This window comes from Papaver somniferum, chromosome 2 (genome assembly GCF_003573695.1).
Source record: "Papaver somniferum cultivar HN1 chromosome 2, ASM357369v1, whole genome shotgun sequence".
Classification (NCBI taxonomy): Eukaryota; Viridiplantae; Streptophyta; class Magnoliopsida; order Ranunculales; family Papaveraceae; genus Papaver; species Papaver somniferum.
The window spans coordinates 102,987,874-103,001,369 of record NC_039359.1 but is presented as its reverse complement, the minus strand read 5'-3'; positions in this window follow the sequence as shown (position 1 = coordinate 103,001,369).

The following is a 13,496-nucleotide window of genomic DNA, read 5'->3' as shown; positions in this document are numbered from 1 at the left end:
ATATTTGATCACATGATTGTGTTTCGAGTGAAGTCTTAAGTGTTATATGAAAATGCTGAAGCTTATAGTTCAGTTGGATAGCTTCGTCTAACCATTCATGAGTATGGACCTTATACACGGTTCGGTTACGGTTCATCCTAACCAGAGTGTATATCTTGATTATGTTAATCAGATTCAAAGATTCATCTACCAGTGGATATTGTTTGCATGGTTTCAAAGCTATCTTACCTTAAACCTAAAACAACCTATGCTTTGAATGTATATATAAGGGGAACTTCAAGCAACTAGGATCTTTGAATCCCGACACTACTTTTCTTGGTGTGTCCTAGTTGTAAACTAGAGTCGTCATCTTCCTAAAACCCTTCTAGAGTTTAACGACTACAAATATTTCATAGGGATTCGTGAAGCCATGTCCAGCTATTGTTTATATGATATCTCGAGTATCCTGATCTTGTTCCATTGTTGAGATGCTCACTTGAACAAGATAGATAGAAATCATCAAAGTTCTCTTCGGCTCAAACTTTGTTGATTCCACAAGTTTAATACTTGTGAGGTGAATAATAATCTAGGCTGCACTTCGGGTAGCATAAGTCCGGATTTTGAGGTTAGCCAGACTTTGTCTATTGCTATTGATTTCCATCACCTTGATCTACGATCGAAAATGAAATCACACATATAAGCTTATTTGTAGGAGGCAGATTGGTTTAAAGTCTTCAATTGAGTTGAAACAGCTCTTAGTTAATGTGATGTCAGCTAAGGGAATCAACTTCCCGGAGTCCTGTTGGAATTCAAGAGGCGTAAGGAGCGCGACTGTAATCTGAATTGTTGTGAGGGTTTAATTTGGTCTCAACTACATTCCAGTCCGAAGTTAATTGGTAGTAGGTTAGTTCTGTAACGACTTAATACAGGTTGGTGTTCAATCTGGACTAGGTCCGTGGGTTATTCTGCATTTGGGGTTTCCTCATTAACAAAACTTCTGGTGTCTGTGTTATTTATTTTTTCGCATTATATTGTTTATCTTTATAATTGAAATATCACAGGTTGTGTGTTAATCAATCAAAATGGATACATTCATCATTTTTTGTTGGATACGACTTGATTGATACTTGGAAATTGATCTTTGGAATCACCAAGTACTCTCACCCGCAAATCAGGTTCACAGACTTGCCTATATAAACTTTTTGATTGTGAGAGAAAGAGATATAACATTGATTATTCTTCCTTGATTGACATTTATTAAGTTGAACTCTCGGAATTATATTTGAGTTTGTCCATACAGTTGCCTAAGAAAGAGTTGGTGGTGTATTTTGGTACCCACACGTTCTCATATACGCTCTGAGTTTGTTGATTTTAGAGTTTTCATTCCCTTTGAGAAGTTGCAAATGTGTGTTTTGAGTTGGGATTAGTTACCCTAAACAACTTTTTGCATATAGCCTCCTGAATCTTCCAAATTAAGTTTGTAAAAATTGTTGTCCATTGGCCTTGGCTCGCATCCCAACCTATAGGGTTCATGGACCAATCAAACATCCATTTTTTAACTGAGATAGTAAAAGAGTTAGGGGAAAAGGGGTTGTGGTGTGAGGTGAGGTGAACCACATACCCATCATAAAGGGGCAAAAGAAAAACAAGTGTTCAAAGGATTCATTGTATTGGAATCACAATGGGAAGATATTAAGAATGTCAGTGAATTTATATGACATAACTGCAGTTCGGATCATACCTAGGATACACTTATATATAAAGTTTGATTTTAGAGGGAGTTTTGAATATGCCATACTTAATTCCAAGGAGAAAGGTTTAGACTAATATTGTTCTGGATAAGTTTGTAAAATAATTTGGACAAGAACATCCCATTATTATTTAGGCTCCATCGGGGGTACCCTTACCATTAGCATCGATATGGATTAAAGTTATAGCTGCAACAGTCTGACCGTTGAAGATGGTATGTTGAAGAGGTACATTTCATGTCCCTTGAATGATCAGGTCGCCTACAAGAGTTCTATTGAAATCAGGAGCTAAGGAAGGTGGAGCTTTCTGGAAGCATTTCCATATCCAAAAGCCATTGTTGGATATTCTAGAGTTTAAGGGGTAAAGTATTTAGCTTTCAAGATGATTTCCCACATGACCTCAGGGTTAGGGAGAAGATTTCATACAAGTTTTCCTAGTTGGGCGAGGTTATTAAAAGTGGCATCCCTAAATCCTAGTCCTCCCTCCGATATTGATTTAGTTGGGTGGCCTTTTTAATTCTTAAAGTACAAAACTTTGGTGCCTTAATTCTTTCCCTGCCAGAAGTTCCTTTGGAGGGAAGTAAGTTGGTTGGTTACAACCTTATGAATCATGTAACATCCCAACTGGTAAATGGGAAGGCGATTACAAGGTGTATTTAACAATATCGTCCTAGCTAGCTGCCTGAGAGAGAATTTTTCCAATCCAGTCTTGAAGTCGACTTTTGTATCTAGTAATCATAGAGTCAAAGCACTTCCCTTTGAAATAATTTATGAAAAGAGGAGTTCCTAAATAATTTAGGAGACATTGATATTTTCCGAACCTTTAAGATTCTCATCATTTTCCTGAATTTATCAAGCATATGATCACTAAAGAAGAGCCCACGCCTCTGAAAATTGATCATTTGTTCAGTAGCTTTTCGAATATGTTAACTTTTTATAGAAGGTTCTTAACTTCACCAAGAGAATCTTTACAAAATCTTAAGCAGACGTTGCAAAGATGAGATGGGTTATGACTACACTATATTTTTCCACTTGAATGCCTCTAATTTTATTTGATTCTTAACTTTCTTGAGAAATCTAAACGACTCTTTCATACATATAAGAAACAAACAAGGGGAGAAGGGGTCCACCTGCCTTAGGCTCTTAGTGGGAGAGAAAAATTTCCTCGATATCACGCTACACAGTACTGCATTGAATGAGTGCTAAAGCATTGTTCTCTCATTGTGCACCACTTGGCAAAGCGTAATATGTTTATAACTTGCATAAGGTAGGTCCAGTTAACCCTATCAAAGGATTTACTCACGTCAAGTTGCATCCCCATAAAGCCTTCCTTCTTCTTATCATTTTTCATCGCAAGGATTACTTCTCGAGCTAGGACAATATTGTACATAATCTTTCTCTTAGGCATGAAGACGGACTAACTGGAGAAATAACTTTAGCTAAGATCGGACTAAGCCGAGTAGGATTTTACGGATAATACTATAGGACCAATTACAAAGGATGGTGGATCTAAACTCGCTGGGATGGAGAGGTTTTTCCATTTTAGGGATGAAACTAAGAAGTGTCGCATTCATTTGTGTTAGAATATATCTAGTTCTAAAGAAGTGTTGGACCATATCAGTACCTATAAATGGCCACCAGTGTTGATAGAATTACATATTTGACCCATCCAGACCTGGCGACTTATCCACAACCATCTTCTTAGCCACACTAGTTATTTCATGCGCTGAAGGGATTGATTTAATTCGCTCTCGCCAAAGCTAACTACAAGGTCAAACAAACTAAAAATTGGTTGAGCATCACAGTCACCCACAGCTGTAATAATTTCTCTAAAATCAGTAGTTGAAGTGGCACTAATATCTTTATGGGTATCTAGACAGTGTTATCAATAATAAACATAATTTTATTTCTTCTCTTCCTTCAAAGGGTATTAGCGAGGAAATGCTTAGTAAGCAGTCACAGACATATGTCGATCTTCTCAGTCAGGCTGCTATAGGCTAGGAGTTACTGAATTCCATATATGATAACCAAATCTATATGAAACAAAATAATCTCTCGGTACGATTTTTATTTTCGGTGGGGCGATAATAGTCAATGTACACAAATACACACCAGTTACCTTCTTTTTTTATTGTTATTACTATTACTTATATTAGTCGTGTCTATTTTCATCTTCTGAATCCAAGATACAAGTTGCAACATACAAATACACAAACAACATGTAAAATAGTCATTTTTAATGATGATCGGAGAGTAATGTCGGCTAGAGTTTAAATTTGTCCAATAAAATTAAGATTTCTGGCAAGAATTAGATGATTTGTCAGGATGGGCCACTCCATCATGGTGCATGGCTTGAGATTAGAATACTACAAGAAGAAGATGAGAGAGGAACATAACTGAAGGTTTAAGGTTAGGAAGAGAATTTTTTAATGAAATTATGGATAATCAGGATATGATTGACTTACCAGCAAGCGTTGGGGTGGGGAATTTTTACATGGTCTAGTTTGCAAGATGATCCAGTCCAGTTCTTTTGTATATTTGATATGGTACTGATATCTTCAGCATGTGCAGGTAAACACCCTGATGTTGTCCAGATCATCCTATCCAGAAATGCATCGGATTATTCACTTATTATCTTCATTACGATTAATAACATCAAACAAAAATCCCAATTCAGAAAAAGTTACTGGCTCAAAAATAAGACTTTCCTTAACAACTTACATATTTGGTGGAATGCAATGTTATTTACTGGATCACCAAGCTTCATTTGGGAAAAAAGTTATAAAACTTAGAGTTCTTCCTAAAAAGGTGGAGCAGAGAGCAATATGGGCAAACTGCAACACTTAAGGAGGAACTGGTGAACAAGATAGATGAACTAAATGTGCAATAGGAACAAGGAAGATTAGGGATGCTGAATTTATCAATAGAGTGCAGTGGAAAGTTAAATTAAAGCAAATCAGAATCGATGAGCACAAAAGGGTTATCTAGGGCTAAACTTAAATTTTAAAAGAGGGTGACTGCGCTACAAGATACATGCACCAGATTGCAAATAATAAAAGTAAGAAGAACAACATCCATAAGCTTGTCATTGAGGGAGAAGATAACTTCAACTAGGACAGGATAAAGCATGAGCTTTGGTAGCACTTCTCCTATTGTTTAAAGAACAACATGATTGGAGGCCACAATAGGAGAGTAATAGCTTCTCAATTGGAGATTTAACTGCTCCTTCATTTGTTTGATTCCAAAGAATGAAGAATTCACTAAACCTCAATATTATAAACCAATAAGCTTAGTCCACAACACTTACAAGATCATGTCAAAAGATTTAACTACAAGACTTAAGACAGTACTTCCTAAAGTTATCTCTGAACATCAAGAAGCATTTGTCAAGGGAAATCACATTCATGATGGGGTATTAGCTGCTGGTGAACTGATTGATGCAAGACTAAAAAGAAAAACCCCAGGAATTTTATGCAAGTTGGATATTGAGGAGGCCTTTGACAATATCAACTGGCACTATTTAGATGCAATTCAGGAAAACAGTGGATTTGGAGCCAAATGAAGGAGATGGATACAATGGGCACTCTCATCCTCACAATCCTCAGTTTTGGTGAATGAAACTTCAACAACTAAGTTTAAGCATTTCAAAGGACTGAGACAAGGGGACTATATGTCTCATTTGCTCTTCCTCCTTGTTGTTGAAATCTTCACAAAGCTACTTGAGAGAGCAAGGAAACTCAACATGATCACATGGTTTCAAATGGGTACTCATCTACAAGTATCTCACCTGCATTTTGCCGATGATACTTTAATCTTCTTGGATGCCAAAGAAGAGCAAGTGGAAAATCTACTAATGATTCTACAAGTGCATGAAGCAATTACTGGTCTTAAAATCAACCTAGAGAAAAACACCATAATCAGCATTGGTGCTGATCATAAGGTTCAAGATCTAGCAAGAATCCTATACTTTAAGGTAGAGAAACTACCTTTCAAATACCTAGGCCTACATTTAGGATCACCAATAAAACATAAAAGTGTCTGGGACTGCATCATAGAGAAGTTCAAGAAGAAACTTGCATTACGGAAAATAAGATTTTTCTCTAGAGCAGGGAAGATTATGCTTATCAACTCAGCTCTGGCTAGCCTACCAGTACTTGATGTCACTTACACATATGCCATCCTCGATAGAAAATAAGATGGTGAAGATCATGAGAGATTTCTTATGGGGCTCTATGGTGGACAAAAAGAAGATATGTTGGGTGTCTTGGGACAGGATGTGCCAGAAAAAGGAAGAGAGGGAATGGCCATAAGGAATTTGAAGCTCATGAATAAAGCTTTATTAGTTAAATGAAACTGGATGTACTCTAAGGATAAAAAATCCCTATGGAGAAGAATAGTACAACAGAAGACTAAATCTGAGAAGGAAGCTCTCACTGCAACTAAGTACAAGCAATCTCAAGGGAAGGGATTCTGGAAATGCATACAAAAAGAGAAATGGCTTGCAGATAAGACCACCAAAATCAGAGTGGAAAATGGGCAGTCCATCAAATTTTGGCATGATAAGTGGATATCCGAGACCCTTTAGCCATTTTGCACCAAAAAACTTATAAACTTGCTGTATAAAAGAATGAAATGGTAGCTAATCAAACTGAAGAGGGTAGATGGAAAATAGCACTGAAGAAGTAACCTAACAATGAGGAATTACAAGTAATCAATGAACTTCTAGTCCTCTTGGGGGACACTCCAGAGCTTAATCAAGATGAAGACTCAATGACAGAATACACTACAAAGGAAGGATACCAGTAGATACTCTCTCAGGCAACCACATAGGATAAATGCAGTTTCCTTCATAAGTGTGTTCGGGTTAGGTATGTTCCTCTTACGCAAACAATATTTGTTTGGTCTGTGCTTCACAATGCTATTTTTACAGTCAATAATTTTTTGGAGATAGGGTGCGACATACAAGTGACCAGATTCATCTTATGCAGCAAAATAGATGAAGATGTAGATCACATACTACTACAATGTGTCTACACCAAACAAATATAAGAATATTTCTTATCTCAATATGGGATAGGAAGGAGCTTCAAGCCAACTATAAGAGGACATCTTGAGATTCTGTGAATCGGGAGAGATTATTTTCCTAACTCACTAAACTTTTTTAATGTTTTATCACCGATTTTAATCTAAACTTTGATCATTATGCACATCAAAAGCTAGTTTTTTCTTAAAACTGATTTCTTTTCGATCATAGAAACATCCTTTTACCATTCTGAAAGATTTTAAACTTCAATTTTAAGGTTTTCTCTTGAGCATGTCTGACTAATTCTCTCTTTTTTTTTTTTTTTTTTTTTTTTTTTTTTTTTTTTCTCACTGTGTTTACAGCCTGTTTAGTCCGAATGGCGTTTGCTCGTAGTATATGAAGTGGTAAAAGTGTTTGCAGAAGTTGTTTGTTTGCTCGTTGCAGCATTGTTGTCTCATTTGATTATCATCAAAGTTCAGGAAATTGTTTTGATCAACCGAGTTTGCACCGATCCAGATCTAAACTCAGAGAAGAGAAGCCGCACATCCCACGTTCAAAAATTCAAAAATCATGGAAGCGGTTACCAAATTTTGATTCTTCTCTTGATTTTACTCGTAAGGTCAACATCCAGCTATACTCTTTCCATAATTATAGAAAACAAATTAAAACAGAATATACATTATCTTAGGAATTATCCTTTAGAAGATTTCCAAACCTTAATCAACACACTGATAAGCACGTAAGTGCCATACATTTACATCCATAACTGAATTAGCTAGGATTCATTATTTTACTAATAATATTATTTTAAATCTTTTGTAGGAAATACAAGTAAATCTGGTAACCCGAAGAATAAAACGGCTGAAATTATACTTATGCGCGTATTTGACCAATCAGAGCCGGTCAAAGAAATATGGACGGTCGTGGCTAATGGAATGATATTAGGCTTCGAATCAATTGGGCATAATATTTTGTTCGTGGTGGAATTACAAGAATATGGCGACATTAATTAACTTCATTTCTACTTACTATACTGGTTTTGTTTCCATTTCATTTCTTAAGTGGATTATACAATGCATGGAATGTGATTTACTACTGAGCACTAAATGTGGAAGATCTTTGAAGAAGGTATATTAGAAATGGAAAAAGTCACGTGAAAGATTCTTTAAGATATGATTCAAATGGGTAAAGTAACGACAAAAGATATATACATTCCTTATTTACGATATTTTGGATGTGTAATAATATCTTTGGACTTTTGGGAAGTAGACACTGGTTATATAATTGGAGTGTCAACCATGTAACAAGGGGTTCCCGATACTGTCTCGACAGGTTGATTGGACGGTGGTATTGGGCCAGCATATTTTGCGACGAGGAGATATAGAGAGGAGGGAAAGGACTGTTACCGGTGACGACGGAAACGGTTTAATTTCTTATTATCTTGTGATTTATTTTAATGGGTTTTGAGAAACCCACCGCAATGTTCTAATAATTTTGTAGACGGGGTTTTATGGAGAAAACTACTTTAAAGCATAGACCATTATGAATTAAATTGGAATTAATTTGGTATGAGGCTATGTGAATTGAATTTTCGAAATCTGATACGTGTCGTAACCACAACAAATTAATTAATATTTTTTCACCTAGTTAACAAGTAATATAGTATAGTCAAGTTCGTTCCCACGAGGAGCAAGAGGTTTTAATTGTTTAGTTGTCACAAAAAGGGGGGATTGGTTTTAGATTTTAAAAACAAAAGAAAGTAAATAAAGCAATTAAAAGTTTAAGTTGAAATCAATAAGAGAGATTAGATCAAGGAATCCTTCTTCGTTGCAAAACAATGATTCAAATTATGTTCTTTTCCACTTTTTATTAGTCACAGATTATCACCAACCGTAGATAAAGCAGCTAGCTCAGTGCTAAACCCCTAAATCCCTAGTATCATCGGATACGGAAGTTCTCGACTACCGGATTCTATTCACCAAACCACCTAGTAGTAGCTCACTCAAGATGTAATTTAGTTAAACGCATTAAGATTTATGAATTTATTAGGTTGATATTAGTGGTTAGACTCTTAGCTCAAGGTCTACTTGCTAACGTTGTTTCCACACACAATTGCTCCACGGAATCCCTTCGTAAGGTCTCGTGTTTGCTACTTATGTAAAGAGTCAAGAAACGATTACTTATCCCCTAACTTTCACTAGCTTTAGATCAATTAACAAATCAATTTAGTTGGCCTCCAAAACAATCTATCAATCAACCATGAATGTAGAAACATTCCTATTAGTAAAAACAAACGATAATCATGTGAAAAACTTCAAAGTAGATTTAACAACAAAACTCAAAACATGTTAAGAACTAGAAATTCATCCTCAATCAATAAGAAAATTAACTACTCATGTTTTGGAAATTCACATAAATAATTAAAGGGAGAATTTTTAAAGTTCACACAAATAATTAAAAGAAGAATTTTGAAAGCAAGCAAAAACACAAGTGTTGTGTGTGTAGAGAGGTGTGTAAAAGTGTGTGGAGAACTTCTCTATTTATAAGCTTCAATATCCTTGCAATCCTCTTAGGAATAGAATCCCTTTCCTTTTGTAGCTCAAATTCCAAATCCTTGTCTTTGTAAAACTCTTCCACCTTCTCCTTCCAAATTCAAGCCCAATTCCTCAAACCCATTCCAATTCTAGGTTTTCACACCCCATGAGACAAACTCATACAAAAATCCGTTATTTTGGTTGCCGGGAAAAGTCCTGGAACCACCGTAAATCAGCCGGGAAAGCCACTGCTGATCACTGGATATACTTTTCCGTCGACGGAATATTCCATCACGGTGCCGTTTAAGTTAACAGTCAAACTAAAGGTCATCGTCAGTCAATCAGGTCAAAGGAAGGGATGTCAGCCGAGTCAGTTATCGAGTCAGCTTCTAACTCGGCTGACTGGTCTGATATAAGTGAGATGGATCGGTCACTGAGTTGACTCATCAGAGGGAAGATTTAGACAGAGTTTCCTCTGTTTCAGGTGTATTCCCGGGCCAATTTCAGGCCTATTTAAGAACCTGCACATACATCTATTCTATTCATTTCATATCTATCACGGGATTTCAATTTCATCATTTCCATTACTTCTCAGCAGCAACATCTTCTTTTACCTTCTCTGGTTCAATGGCATCAACAACTTCATGATCTTCTCAAACCCATATTCAACGATATTTAATCTTCTTCCTGCAATTTGTGACAATGACAGTGACACACCAAATCTTCAATCTTTGTGTTCTTGATCCAAAACCCATTTTATTCACACAGCAGATCCCCTTTTCAAACCCTACTCTAGACACCACCATCATCTCGGCAACAGTACCAGAATCATCATTTTCTTGCTCTAATCTTCATCTGAGCCCGAGTTGAACAACACCCATCCTATAATCATCTCGATTCATCAGTATCAACTCTCAATTCAGAGATCAACATCACTAAACCCTAATTTTACTTCAATTGAATCTCGCTTAAACACAACATCAGAACATGGACTCGTTGATAACAACAATCACAGTTCTTCAATTCTCTTCAATCATCTTGATTTCAGTTATTTCTTTTTCTCGATCTCTTCTATGAAATAATAGCAGCAGCGTTGCTTTTCTTTTCTGTTTCAGGTGGAACAGAAAGAATGAATGAGAAAATCGATTTTAGGGTTATAAACACGGGACAACTATTTGCACCCACTGCTGGAATATAGTCACCCCACGGTAGCCTCTTAACGTCGAGTTGCCCCTTAACCTTTCCAGGCTCCCAATAGTGATTGCTATGAATGACCTTCTTACCCTTTCCATGCTCAAATTGGGCGATTTCTTCTTCTTTTCCTCCGTATGACTCCAAAATACCTAAAACACTCAAAACAAACGTAAAATACAAAATTCACAAGAAAAATAGCAAAGAAAGCATAACTACTACATCGCAAATTAGGTGTTTTAGACACCTATCAAATTCCCCCACACTTAGACTTTGCTAGTCCTCGAGCAAATCAAATAAAACTTACAACTTCAAAGCGTTTCAGCGTCCCAGGCATCCAAAGAGTTATGAGGAAATAGAGTTTCTGCATGCTAGTAATAAGAAGTTAGAAATACTAAAGAACATATTTTCATTCTTAAATGTTGGGTGAGAAATAACCACACCATATGAGAGAATGCGTGTTTGATAAGCAATCAATAAGCATTTCGCCTCGACTTCTGCCTCACCAAAAAAGGGTTTTATGAAATTGCACTCAAACGACGTACTTTTATGGTTCTCACATGTGTGCAGGTAGGAATGAAGAGAGAATTCCTGCAACATGTTGAATGGTGGGAAGGACAACTTCCGAAATATTTTAAAAACCCACATCTTTTAACGTTTTGAAAAACCATTTTTCTGACGATCTATAAGAAAGGAAATCAACCATTATTATTGAGGATGAGATTACTTACTTACCTTCACATCCGATTGCAAATTATGATAACACCACTCTCACGGCATCCAATAGAAACGTCTTCTACTCCTCGTCTTCATCTTCTTGGTCTTCGGCTTCAACTATTGATGATAAACACTTGAACTTCGTAATTCCTTGACAATTTGTAACTCTTTACCTTAAATCCTTGTCGCTTGAAACTTCCTTGTATATTTTTCTTCCCCACGGCTTATTAAATAAAAGATAAAAACAAAAATTTCTCTTGCAATCATTTTTTTTTCATTTTTTTTTTTTACTTTTTTTTTTAGAGACAAGAGAAATAAAATACAAAACAAAGTGAAAATAAAAACAAACCATGGCCGTGGGAAAAGTACTTTACCGCTTGATTCTTCACAACTTGTATCGTCTCGAAATCATAAACTTCAATAATTCTCACATTTTGCTTTTCTTTGCTCTTGTAAATAAGTCTTCAACATGTATATGTAAAAATCCGCTCATTTTATGTTGCTTTACTTGGATATGAAATTTACTCTTTTCTTGTTCCGTTGCTTGTAAACCTTGAACTTTTTCAACTTTCCTTGTAGATTTTGATATCGTTCCCTTGTTGATGATGATGGTGTTTCTATGGATCCGTTGTTGTCGAGAGAGAGAATGGTGCTAACTGCAAATCGAACTACAAGAAGGACGCTATCATCTATAGACGTCACCCTCATGATTGATAAAATTATCACTCAAGAGATCAAATAGTAGTGCTTCTATTGGTGGGAGGTTGGGTAGCTCACCATTATACTCGGAATCAACGTACGGTGACACACACTCAAAAGAAAGCTCTTTAGTTATTTATAAAGAATTTTTGATCGGTGCCTCGCATGATATAAATATGGTAGTCTCCACTAATGATTGATCAGCAACTCTAATAATGCATGTCTCCCTGCTCCTAATATGCATCACCGGCATGATTAAATCCATTATTTGACACTCTAACAAGCAAGAAATCCGAACGTAGTTCCCTAACACTTCCAAGTTCAGCTATGTCGGTCAGAATTCTCTATGTAAACATACATAGAAGTATGCTAGTGACTCTAAAATCTCTAAAAGTTGGAGGTTTTATGCATTTTTTTTAATATGCTTAACCACTCCCCCACACTTAAACCTTACATTGTCCTCAACGTAATTGAATTGTCCTAGTAAAGTCAAGGTGGGAAATCCTAACATGATATGGAACAAGAAAAAAATAAATAAATAAACAAAATAAAAATAAAATAAAAAGTGAAAGGATAAGAAATACAAAACCTATGGGTTGCCTCCCATTAAGCGCTTGTTTTAAAGTCGACGGCCTGACTTGGCTTTTGCTTCACATTACTCCTCCAGAGGGAGTGAATCCTCAAATGAAAGTTCCTCCACATTCACATATGCGATGTTCTCGTAGTATGGTGATAGACGCATTTATGTGTCTAATATAGCTCATTTGTATATATTGTTAGTACTCGATATTGTACTTATTTGGTTATTTTATGTATTTGTAGGTGTTTTTGGAAAATAATCTCTTGCGGCGAATTTGGCTAAAAATGTGGTATCTGGACCTCCGTTGATAACGTACCGGAAGCGCCTCAGAAGTGTACCGGAAGTATCCCAGAAATACCCCGGAGGAACCCCGAAAAAAGTGCGGAAAATGCCTCAGAGGACACTTGCTATACGGACCCTTGATTTTGGATAAGGGGTAACCTAATTACTAAGGGGTGACCTATTTCCAGGCAGCTGCTAAAGGGAGAACAGCACAGGATAAGGGCACCCACCTTCTTCACGTTTTGAATTAAAAAAATGGCGGGAAAATGCATGCAGCGTCTGGCAGATTTGAAGATCGAATTTTGGACGTGATTTTAGGAGATTCAATTGTTGTATTTGGTACGTATGGACTCTGCATGACTAATCAGGCCTGATACAATCAATTGGAACCAACCAATTGGGCTGGAATGGCCGGGAGAAGTAATCAAAGTTCAAACAGGACACGTACTTTCTGTTCAAGTTTCAAAGATTTGTGAGAGATATTTGGGAGAGTTTGACGCTGGAAATTAATGTATTTAGTCTTGTTCACGTCTTAAGAAGAGTTTGGTACCTATTTTATAGCTAACAGACGCGTACAAACACTGAAGAGGTGATTATTCTCTCAACAGCGCCGAGAAGAAAAAGAAAAGAAAAAGTCGGATTCAGTAGAGATTTTTGGGGATTAAAAGACTATATAAGAGTTGGTTCAAGTCATAGAAAATTTTAGAAACCTTTAGGAGAGAGTTGAGAGTCGATGAGAGCCT